General features: G+C 48.0%; 1 protein-coding gene across 2 annotated transcripts in view; it reads left to right on the forward strand.

The window, feature by feature from the left end:
- LOC144767531 (galactoside alpha-(1,2)-fucosyltransferase 2-like) overlaps nucleotides 1-12,209 on the forward strand; it is a 313,249-nt gene that overhangs the window by 130,167 nt on the left and 170,873 nt on the right. The window lies entirely within an intron of this gene.

The raw sequence follows: 12,209 nt of genomic DNA on the forward strand, positions 1-12,209 counted from the left end.
AGAATGAGTGCCTGGAGGACCATTCTTTAAGTAGATATAAGAAGATTCCAGATTAATTTCTAAAGCCATTTGAAGGTGACAAAGCAAACTGCTGCCACCTTTCTTCACCTGAGGTTTCATAGAGAGCTTAGAGTCCACTAAGAAGCCAATATTCTTACCTTTAGCAGCAGGGACAAGAACATCGCCAAAGCATTTGACCGGTGCTGAGTACCCCAAAGTGATGGGTTCTTACCAAGCACCTCGCCTCTATTTTTTCTCCATTCAATTTCAGAAAGTTGTTATTTATCCAAGATGCTATGTGTGCCAGACAGGAGTTCAGTGGCACAGAGTTGTGGTCCAGATCGGGTGATGAGGAAAAGACGACTTGAGTTATCACTGACATCAGAAAGTAGGGTTAGACCAGCAGCATCACAACCTTCCATAACATATAAGACCGGTAAAGGTCTGGTGGCAATAGCAGAAGGAACATCACACAATGTCCTCACACCATATAGTACAGGTACAACAAAGGTAGCTAGCACACTAAAGAGGTAGGGAGACAAGTTAAAAGACATTTGTACGATCTTCATCAACAGACATAAATGTAATAAAAAGTAAAAAACTCCTAGAAGAAAAAGCAAAACCACTTATGGAAATGCCATGCATTTATTTACCATAAAGGATGATAAACCTTCCTCTACCTATTGTGGTATCCTTCATCAGGGAGTTTCACGTCTAGCACTGGGAAGCATCAAATAGTATCAGAAACACTGTTCAATGTCTGTACAGTCTCCTAGTTATGGGTTGCCTAGCTTGTGCGAGGCCCTTTGTTAAAATTGTGCTTTACTGAGCTGAAATTGTTTTTACTGGTGTCTCCATAACACAAGATTAACACCAGGGAGGTTGAAAATGAATCCTTCTTTTTCCATCAACATATTACGGCATTCAAAGCATTCTCCTATGGGATCTCTATGGGAACTCTCGGCATTTCACATCGAAAAATGTGAAACAATCCCTGGTTCATCACACATGTGTTTCATGTCCATTCAATACATCCTTACCTTTTACTTAACATGGGGTACACACTGGGAACAGCCCTTCTTCATAGAAGAGGTACACCTTGGGCAGAAACATTGCAAACTTCCCTGCTTTGGAGGACACGCCTGGCTAGTGCAGCAACAGCACAAGTTTTGCCATTACAGAATTGGTGCAAATCGGGCAGTAGCAAAGCAAACGTCCCTCTCAAAGAATGCAGGTACTGCAGTCTGCATTCCCGGAAGAACAAACCCACCAGAGCAGTCTATTACAAGCTTCCATCGCTCACAGACCATGTACATTGACTGTATGAGTGATGTGGATTACACACAGGTCCCTGGAGTGGGTGCTTAACTCACTGAGATGAATGTGTAGGTGAATGAGTGAGCAAATATGTGTGTTTTTGGATCATTCTCACTAGATTGCCTGGTGTTGTGAGAAATGCGGTATAGCGAAAGCCACCAAGGGCCAGATCTACGACCTGCCAAATAGTGCCTCGACTCGCAATTTGCGAGGCGCTATATGGCATGTAAACAGTGTGTTAACCACTGTTTGCGATTCCCAATGGGGTCGCAAATTGCAATGCTCATGAATATTAATGAGCCTCTCGCAATTTGCGAGCCCATTGGGAATGACAGGCTCTCTCAGGATGATGGCCTGCTGGGCTCAGCAGACCACCATTTCTGGGACTGCTTTTTAATAAAGCATTTTTTTTTAAATGCAGTCCGTTTTCCTTAAAGATAAAGGGGCTGCATTAAAAAAAAAATTGAAACTTTTTCGTTTCATTTTTAAGGGCAGGGAGGGTTCCCTGGGACGACTGCCTGCCCTTAAAAAATAATATTGCATGCATTTTCAAAGGGGAAAGGGTCCACTAGGGACTCCTTCCCATTTGCAAATGCCTTACCACCTACTTGAAGTAGCTTTCTGGTCGCTATTGGGAAGGGAACACCCCTTCCTAATAGTAAGTTGCTAAACAGTATTTTGCGAGTCGCAATTTATTTGCCAGTCGCAAAATATAGTTTGTACATGGGCCTATGCTTTTTAGTGTGCACAAACAGGTCTAAGACCCGTTTGCGCACGCTAAAAAGCCTCGTACACCTGGCCCCATGTTCTCAACCAAGAATTTAGGGCCCACGGCTATCAAATGAACCCCACACTTGTCGAACCGTGGGTCCCCCCGAGGAGCCAACAATGGGATATTGTCTTCAACTACACCATGTCAAGCAACAATTTCATTCAGCTATTCCAACACCTGACCGATTTGTTGAGGCCTTTGGAAGACTGACTTAGGGCCCGATTAGGATCGCGGTGAATCCGCATCCTCCGGGCCGGTGGAAGCCACCGCCGGCCCGGAGGATGCGGATTCACCGCTGCGGACACAGAAAAGACCCCTCGCCAGATTAGGATAGCTGGGGGGTCATTTTTCCGTCCGCCGCTTTTCCGCCGCGGTCGCCTTCCGACCGCGGTGGAAAAGCTCTAATATGATGGTGGTGTCTATCAGACACCGCCAGCCATATTAGGATGCCGGCGGAGACATGCTTTTCCACTGTGGGTTTTCCGTCGCAGAAAAGCTTGTGGACTCTGAGTATGGGGGCCCGTTGCGGGCCCCCAGGGGTTTTGGGGGGTGGAGGGTGCACATGGGGGGTACCTATGGTACCCCCCTGCCTTTGCATGCCATTTAACCTTGCGGCGGGTGCTGCTTGAAGCAGCATCTGCCGCAATGTTAAATATAGGGGATGTGACCGCCAGGGTGGCGGTCACATCCTAATTCCGAGGGAGGGAACGCCGCAGCCCCTGCGGACGGTCCCTCCACCTCGGGGGTGGCGGACGGACGCAGGTCCGTCCGCCATTCTAATCGGGCCCTTAGTTTCCAAACCATCCTCGGAGTAATGAGGGAACCCGCAATGACCGAGCCTGACATCTCCCAGCTGACCAAGAGATTTCAACCACTAAACCCTCAAATAGGGTCCTTCTGCCCCGGGCCCACCAAATCATGGTCACTGATGTGCAAACAGCTGTAGCCAGCACAACTAGCAGGCATATAGACCATCCAAGCGGAGACCGCCCTCTACCAGCCCAGTGGAAATGAAGACCTACTTCTGCTGCATGCCTGCAGAACCGACTCTGGGGGTGTTTAGACAGAATATCCGAAACAGAAATATCATATAACAAAATATTGTGTCAAGAATATTGAGGACGAAAATATTGTGAAGGTAAGTTTCTATGGGTAAGAAAAGCTTTACTATATATAACTCCGTATATATGTACCTTGGTGATATATATATATATATCTTCAAGGTACATGGAGTTAAGAATATTAAATATATACTATTTACAGTTACCTTCTCAATATTTTGGTCTCAGATATCTTTTAGATGATATTATATCCACACAATATATCTGTTTCAGATATTTTGTCAGTGATCCGACTATGGGTGAACATCGATTTTGCCCGTCACACAAAGGAATGACCGAAAATCCTCCACTGGTTGTAGCCATGCCCCCTAATGCAAAAACTGATAGCAGATAAAATACATGTCTTTACTTCACAAGTCCAGAGAGAGATGTTCACCCCCACATCTGCTGAAGCAACAGGATGCTACTTCTCCCACCTCCATGCAAAGTTCTGGAATAGCCTTCCCTTCCACCTCTGGATCTCATCCTCCCTTCAAGAATTCAGAAAGGAACCCAAGAACTGGTTATTCAACTGATTCCACTCAAGCAACTTGGCTCTGAGAACCCTGGCCCTGATACCCTCACTGGTGAGTAGCAGCTCTATATAAATCTGGTTTGATCTTGATTTTTTGGCATGCTATTCTATTACAGTAAGCAACTGCTGCTGCTGCACTGCGACCCTGAGAAAGGGTTGGATAATGCCACTATTCAGTAAGATTTGCATGCACTTTGTGTTGGCTGCTCAAACTTCCTATGCTGCACGCCATGCATGCTAATCCCACGTCATCTACCTCAGTCATATCACCTATTAAACATGGTCCTGCCAGCTACCTCCCTTTGAAGCCCTTACTTGATTCAAAGTATGTCACCCTAACATTTTCTGCCCTACTGATCATATGAAATTGATTGGCATATTTGCGGCCTCATTGCATCATAAGCAGTATTAGAGCTAATTTGTATATATTGTCCTCGGCACCCCACGACATGAGCACATGACCCAACACCTAGCTCCCCGTCGAGAAGAGAGTAACATTCAAGCTACTCACCCACGCCAACAAATCCCTCCACAACACCGGACTCAAATACCTCAATGAAATACTCTCTTTCCACTCACCCATAGGAAACCTCCACTCTGCCGTCCTCACCCTAGCAACAACCCCGCGCATCTACAGAACCAGAGCGGGGGGGAAGAGCCTTCTCCTACGTCGCAGCCAAAGCATGGAACAGACTGCCAGTCAATATCAGATGCTTCCCCACCCTGCACACCTTCAGGAAGAGCCCCAAGACCTGGCTTTTCACCTGACCCAGAGCTACACCTCCCCCCGCTCCCCTCATAGCGCCTTGAGACCCTCATGGGTGAGTAGCGTGCCTATAAACCACCTAACTGAATGATCCCGTGCAATAGCCCCTGAATTAGCACATGACTTAGAGACACCATGCCTCCTTAACCTTTGCCCTTCAGACTGAGAGTCTAAATACCTTAGCAATTAAGGGCCAGATGTAGGTAAATATCATTTACCGATTCTAAAATACCGAATTTTACCGATTCGGTATTTTAGAATCGGTAAATGATATGTAGGTAATGAATCAGTAAATTTTACTGAATCGGTAAAATTCGGTAAATACTTCGAGGCCCATAGGAATGAATGAGAATTACCGATTCGGTAAATACCGAATCGGTAATAGGGGGTAGACCTACAAGGGTGGCAGGGTGTCACCCTGTTGCACACCTGTATAGTGCATGGGTGCACATGTGGCAGACATACATGCCCACGGGCATGTATGTCTGCCACATGGCACTCAATAAAAAGCTAAAAATAGCTTTTTGAAAGGTATTATGAATTTACCACCAACTAATAGTTGGTGGTAAATAACAAATCCTTAAATCTAAAAAGCACTCACTTGAGTGCTCTCTACATTAAGGATTCGGTAATTTACCGAATCGGTATGTTAAAAATTTGTTAATTTACCGATTTCTTAAGTTACCGATTCGGTAAATTACCGAATCCTACAATTTGGCCACCGATGTCTGAAAAGCCTAATTCCGGTCGGTAACAGCCGAAATTCGGTAATTTTGGCCGTTACCTACAGGAATTAGTCTTCCTACATCTGGCCCTAAGTCACAAATAATTCTTCCTGAGAGAATCATCCTGACAAAAAGTGCCTACTTTGATTTGTTGTATAAAAAACATGTTCCTATAAACAGAGTAACTGCTATCATTATACTCCAAAAGTTGTCACGCCCCTGTAAAACCTGTTTGCCACCCTGATGAAAACTGGGTATCAATGCATCACAGTCCTACATTGTGAACCAGTTCCCTCGGCCCAAACTCAGAGCACCACCAGGATACCCCTCAGCACCCCCACTCTCCTGCGGATGACACTGAGCTGCACAAATACTGGATATCATTCAAGGATCGCCACCCTTCCAGCATTTGTGGCATGCAGAGAAATATAAACCTGGGGCCGTCTTGCTCTTAGCTAGAAACCTTGAAAGTTGATACGGTTGCTGTGTGATACCCTGCGACAACAAAATGGGCCATGGATGTGTGCAATAACGGGACAGTGCTCATATAAAATGGCATAGACTGGCAGTAAAGCACCAGATACAAGGTTCACAGGCCCAAGCCTACCATCGACTGCGAAACTCAATGAGCTCAGTACATAAAAGCCACCACTAAAGTTATAAAAACACATTACAGTGGGTCAGGGAAAAAAATGAATTGCGGCCCGTTTTAAAGTAAAAATACCACCCATAAGGCCTCAAATAGAGTTCCGGATGCGAATTCCCAGTAACGAAATGCACTTCAGAAAGCATTGCATAAAACATGTTGAAACAAAGGAAGGCATGGACCCAGGAACCCTTCCTACAGGCCATAAATAGGAATGCCAGGACAAGCGCAGACCACCTGTGCTCGACAATTCCCCGCTTGCTTCCCTAGATGGCAGGCTAAACTAACCACCGCCGCTTGGGGGAACATTTGGCGACTTGCATTCAAAGAACCCGTCGCCACTCAGCAGGGAGTCACAGGCTGCCTCTAACAGACACCGTCTCCCTTAGTCTATACTCCCCATCACTATCAGGCAAGCTGGATTTTAGTGCAGCCATACCGTAACCCAGGGCTTTAAGTGGGATGAAAAAACTGAGGAGTCTCTCAAAGGGGCGTGGCCGATGTAATTAAGGGCGTGGCTTAAAAACACGTACACTAAAAATCTGCTTATCATAGCGTGCTGCCTGACTTGTATTTTGCTGTTTCTGTCATTGCATCCAGATATATCATACAACAAGTAACATCGTACCCTCAAAAAGGCAGGACTATTGGCTTTGTCAGTGGTTGTTAGTTGCATAAGCTAAATAAGCAGCATCTAAGGCTTGTATGTAATATTGAAAAAGCTTCCACTGAACGCCCTGATGACACTAGGACAATGTTGCTGCTCCTGAGTTTCAAAAAGAGAAGGGAAATCCAGAGAGAAAATGACTCTTTTTAAAGGATTTCCCTTCCCCTACAACGCTCATCTGACATGACGTCAAGCCGTAACTTCTCCACTAGTGAGAAGTGAGCAGTCTGAGCATGGGCATTGTGAGCATGTGCCTGCTGTCTCTGCAGTCTGGGAAAAAACGGACTGTCTGGGCCAGGGCACAATGCAGAGCCCCAAAGGGACCCATTTGGAGGCCTCCTCTAAAAAACTGCCGGTGCTCAGCACTGGTGAGACCCGGCCCACTTAAAGCCCTGCCGTAACCTCAGTTTCGACCGCACAGCAGAGTCTTGCCTCCGGCCAGCAAACTTTCCCCCAGATCAGTCCAGCACACAATGGACTGAGCACCTCCGGCCTTGTGTACGGTCCACCCGTCTGGGAGCAGGGGAAGCCCAGATAGAAACAAGCATTTGCAATGCAATAGGTCGCGCATTTACTCGAGTTTGACCTATTGGTATTGTAAATGATAATGGCTTTTATTTATGTTTCAAAAACCAAAACATAAATAAAAGGCAATGTAATTTACAATAAAAATAGCTCAAACTCTCGCAAATGCGAGACCTATTGCATTGCAAATGCTTGTTTTCTTACTAAAGGGAGTGAGCCCAGAAGAGACAAGGTGATGGTGACATGACGCAGAGAGGAATACACTCTGCCTGCTGGTGGGAACACCAGTCGCAAACAAAATGTTCAACTCTACCGAAGCTGTGCAGGGACAGCGCAAAATAGTGACAGGGTCTTTCTACACAATGGACCATTGACACTAAGCATGAATGTAAGGATGAGCCACTTTCTGAAGCCAGTATAAGTAGGGGCACTTTCCTGAAACAGTGGGCCCGCTGAACATCAGAGGAGGCGTCATCCAGAAGTACTGGAGCCCACATCCTACGAGGGCAGTCCCGGGCCCCCCAACATATGCAGAAGGGTGTGATGGGATCCCGGGATGGAAGCAGTATTGCCAGCAGTGAGACTCGAGAAGTCTGTACTTTCTGAGATACACACACACACACACGGTATGGAAACAAAATCATTGACTAAGTATCCATCAGGCCTCTCAGGTCTAGAGGTTTTCTAGACTCAGATTATGGAGACGGGCACTGCCCTACACCCAAGACCGTGTTTACACGCCTCCTTACCTCCACTGGGGCGGACCGCTGTAGCAGGGACTAGCGGGGTTGCTCTGTGGCTGCTGGGTCATGAGAAACACTAAAGGAGAAGTGCCGACCGCACAGTCAGTACTTGGAGGGATTTTGAGGTGCTGCAGGCCGGCAGCATTCGTAGGAGCGAGAGCGTGATGGTGGTTTGCATCACCTACTCGGCAGTTGGAGATTCTGATGAGGCACCACAGAAAGAGGAAATATGAACATCAGCTTTTTCTTTCAAATGCCAAAAACAGCAACATGAGAAGGTCACACGATGAGTGGTTTAGACACTAGATAACATTGGCAAAGTACGCTAAAGTTGCAAAGAATAAAAAATAAATGCACTGATATTGCCCAACATTTAGCTTGTTTTAAATAACTCAGAGAGGACGTGTTTATAATTTCTCAAGCTGGCTCCGTGAAGCCGACGGGGGGAGGGAAACTGAAAGCATGCAATGCGCGCACTGCCAGCCTCTAGGGACAGGGGATGTGCATGCGTACGGAGTGCACATCTCCTGTCCATACGCGTGCACAGCTCCTGTCCGCGCATGCCACCTTCTGTCTCCCTTCGGGACAGAAAACGGCAGCAATAGAGTCTCACAAGCGAATCAGCACATGCGCTGCGTTCGTTAGCGAGACCTAAAAAGCTCTTGGGCTGGAGTCAGGTAGCGAGTTGCTACATCTCTGTCCAGTATATCATTTCTGCCTCCCTCCCCATTAACCCATGTATCTTATTAGGGCTGGCCTTTGAGGCAACTGTAGCTGTCTTGCAAGACTTGCTTTAAAAAAAAAATCATAAATAATGATTCTACAGGAGTGTCTTTTGGTTGCCTGGTTTCAGCTATTAACAAGTTAAAATGTCTTTCGCATTTTGCTTTCTCCTACCAGAGGGCAATGGGTCAGCCCACTTTTCAATTTGGCTCCCTTCACCTTGAGCGACACAAAACTTGTGCACATTGTTCACATTCATCAAAAAATTGTTAACAAAGGTGGCTCAAGGTACAGTTTTTGATTTAATTAATATTACAAATTCACTTTAAATACCTGCTGTTTATTCAGCCTACATTTCCGGTGCCCAGTTAAATGGTGACTTATTTTATTTCTCCATTTTAAATTTGTTTAAATAAATTCTTCAAGATGCATTGTAACATTAGCTGTCTGCAACTAGAAGGCTTGCTGAGGTGATGAATAACTATAGTCTCCTTCACTAATGATAACAATAAAATCCATTACGCAACTGAAAGTCTTGTTATTTAAAAAAATTACAGGCAAAACAGCCACATAGGTAAAAATTGTTCTTACAAGCATATGGTGGCCACGTTTAGATGGCTGCCTAGTTTCTTTTGTCGACTTGCTTTCTTGCATATCCTTGCACTAAAGAAAATAAAGAAATTGCAACTATTGCATCAGCTTGCCATAGCCTGATCTATTGGCTGTGTCAGCATTTGTTTTTATTGGTTTCTGGTCTTCCATGTTTTTGGCACAGTGCCTGCTTTTTTGGTATTGTAAGACCACAAGCAATAAGTGAATATGACCTTTTGGGACCCATATTTTTTAGGGCTCGGCCTCCGCCCACTGAAAGTGGGAGGAGTTTCGAGATCCTAATGTTAAAGGAAAAAAAAAAGTATCTGCTAGGGCTTTGGCGAGACACATTCCACACATTCCTTAGTCTGGTATCTCATCTGGCCAGTGATTCGTCTTCGTTGTGGTGTCGTTTTAATAGGCTTGAAGTGATAGGGTAAATGTAGTTATCCTCCGCCATGTTGGGCATTTTTCGTTCGTGTGCGCGCAAAGAAGTACATTAATTATAATTAGGAGCTGTCAGGGTGCCTCCGTAAGTGAATCCAGATGGCCGGGCGCGTTCACCATTCAGCAGCGCTCAGCGCGCAGCTGCTCCATGCCAGGCCGGGAAAGGGCTTCATTAGTTCAAGAACAAGAGTCTGACGTTCTGTCATGGGCTGTTCTTTTAATCTCAGTTTCATTTTTTTTCTGGAATGGTCCGTGGCCGGTGTGAATGGAATTGTTCTCTCGAGTTTATTATGTGTTTCTTTGCAGCAGCTTTTGTTTTCGGAGCTGAGGTAATGAATAGCAAGCTGGCAGGCAGCGCCTTTTAGAACTCTTTGCTTTCTGTTTGAGACTCCTGACAATGTTTTACAAAATCTTTTTTCTAAAAGCAAGCATCTATCGGAAGTGGGAGATAGGAACCTTTTGACTGGTTTCATATAGTTCAGAGATTCACTTTCATTCCTCTTTAAATATCACTCTTTAGGTGTTCAAGGTTTGTGTCTTTTTTTTTTACATATTTTAAGACAATCTAAAAGTATTTTTTCAAGATGAAATGCCAAAGCAGCACTATGCAGAGCAATGACATACTACAAGTGGCATACTATAATATTTTTTTAATAAGGGGCAAGACGTTGAAAGCCTAATAGCATTCTCAAAGTTTATGTGTAGTGTTCATAAAAGCAGCAAATCTGGGATAAGCTGGGGGGAACTGTCTTTCGCTCTAAAGGCTGTCTGTCAACAGGTTTCCGCTTTCAGAAGTCTAACTGGAATTCTTCAGGACTGTTTATATGGAGTAGTTGCACTATTCTAGCAGACAGTAAAGCATCTGATTACAGTGGTCTTGGGGGCAGAAAACATGACCGCCTTGCTCCTGTCACACTCACATACGTGTATATGACAATTGTGAGAGTGCAGTTTGAGAGTTGAGAGTGCAGATTGAGAGTTGAGAGTGCAGATTGAGAGTGCAGATTGAGAGTGCAGATTGAGAGTGCAGATTGAGAGTGTAGTTTGAGAGTGCAGTTTGAGAGTGCAGTTTGAGAGTGCAGTTTGAGAGTGCAGTTTGAGAGTGCAGTATGAGAGTGCAGTATGAGAGTGCAGTATGAGAGTGCAGATTGAGAGTGGTGTTTGAGAGTGCAGAGTGGAGATTGAGAGTTGAGAGTGCAGTTTGAGAGTGCAGTTTGAGAGTGCAGAGTGGCGGTGCAGAGTGCAGAGTGGCGGTGCAGAGTGGCGGTGCAGAGTGCGGAGTGGCAGTGCAGAGTGCAGAGTGGCGGTGCAGAGTGGCGGTGCAGAGTGCAGAGTGGCGGTGCAGAGTGGCGGTGCAGAGTGGCGGTGCAGAGTGGCGGTGCAGAGTGCAGAGTGGCGGTGCAGAGTGGCGGTGCAGAGTGGCGGTGCAGAGTGGCGGTGCAGAGTGGCGGTGTGGCGGTGCAGAGTGGCGGTGCAGAGTGCAGAGTGGCGGTGCAGAGTGGCGGTGCAGAGTGGCGGTGCGGCGGTGCAGAGTGGCGGTGCAGAGTGGCGGTGCAGAGTGGCGGTGCAGAGTGGCGGTGCAGAGTGGCGGTGCAGAGTGGCGTTGCGGTGGTGCAGAGTGGCGGTGCAGAGTGGCGGTGCAGAGTGCAGAGTGGCGGTGCAGAGTGGCGGTGCAGAGTGCAGAGTGGCGGTGCAGAGTGGCGGTGCAGAGTGCAGAGTGGCGGTGCAGAGTGGCGGTGCAGAGTGCAGAGTGGCGGTGCAAAGTGGTGGTGCAGAGTGGCGGTGCAGAGTGCAGAGTGGCGGTGCAGAGTGGCGGTGCAGAGTGGCGGTGCAGCGGTGCAGAGTGGCGGTGCAGAGTGGCGGTGCAGAGTGCAGAGTGGCGGTTCAGAGTGGCGGTGCAGAGTGGCGGTGCAGAGTGGCGGTGCAGAGTGGCGGTGCAGAGTGGCGGTGCAGAGTGGCGAGTGGCGGTGCAGAGTGCAGAGTGGCGGTGCAGAGTGGCGGTGCAGAGTGGGGGTGCAGAGTGGGGGTGCAGAGTGGCGGTGCAGAGTGCAGAGTGGCGGTGCAGAGTGGCGGTGCAGAGTGGCGGTGCAGAGTGGCGGTGCAGAGTGGCGGTGCAGAGTGGCGGTGCGGCGGTGCAGAGTGGCGGTGCAGAGTGGCGGTGCAGAGTGCAGAGTGGCGGTGCAGAGTGGCGGTGCAGAGTGGCAGTGCAGAGTGGCGGTGCAGAGTGGCGGTGCAGAGTGGCGGTGCAGCGGTGCAGAATGGCGGTGCAGAGTGGCGGTGCAGAGTGGCGGTGCAGAGTGGCGGTGCGGCGGTGCAGAGTGGCGGTGCAGAGTGGCGGTGCAGAGTGCAGAGTGGTGGTGCAGAGTGGCGGTGCAGAGTGCAGAGTGGCGGTGCAGAGTGGCGGTGCAGAGTGCAGAGTGGCGGTGCAGAGTGGTGGTGCAGAGTGGGGGTGCAGAGTGGGGGTGCAGAGTGGCGGTGCAGAGTGGCGGTGCAGAGTGGCGGCGCAGAGTGGAGGTGCAGAGTGGCGGTGCAGAGTGGCGGTGGAGTGGCGGTGCAGAGTGGCGGTGCGGCGGTGCAGAGTGGCGGTGCAGAGTGGCGGTGCAGAGTGGCGGTGCAGAGTGGCGGTGCAGAGTGGCGGTGCAGAGTGGCGGT

The sequence above is a fragment of the Lissotriton helveticus genome, chromosome 7 (genome assembly GCF_964261635.1).
Source record: "Lissotriton helveticus chromosome 7, aLisHel1.1, whole genome shotgun sequence".
Taxonomy (NCBI): Eukaryota; Metazoa; Chordata; class Amphibia; order Caudata; family Salamandridae; genus Lissotriton; species Lissotriton helveticus.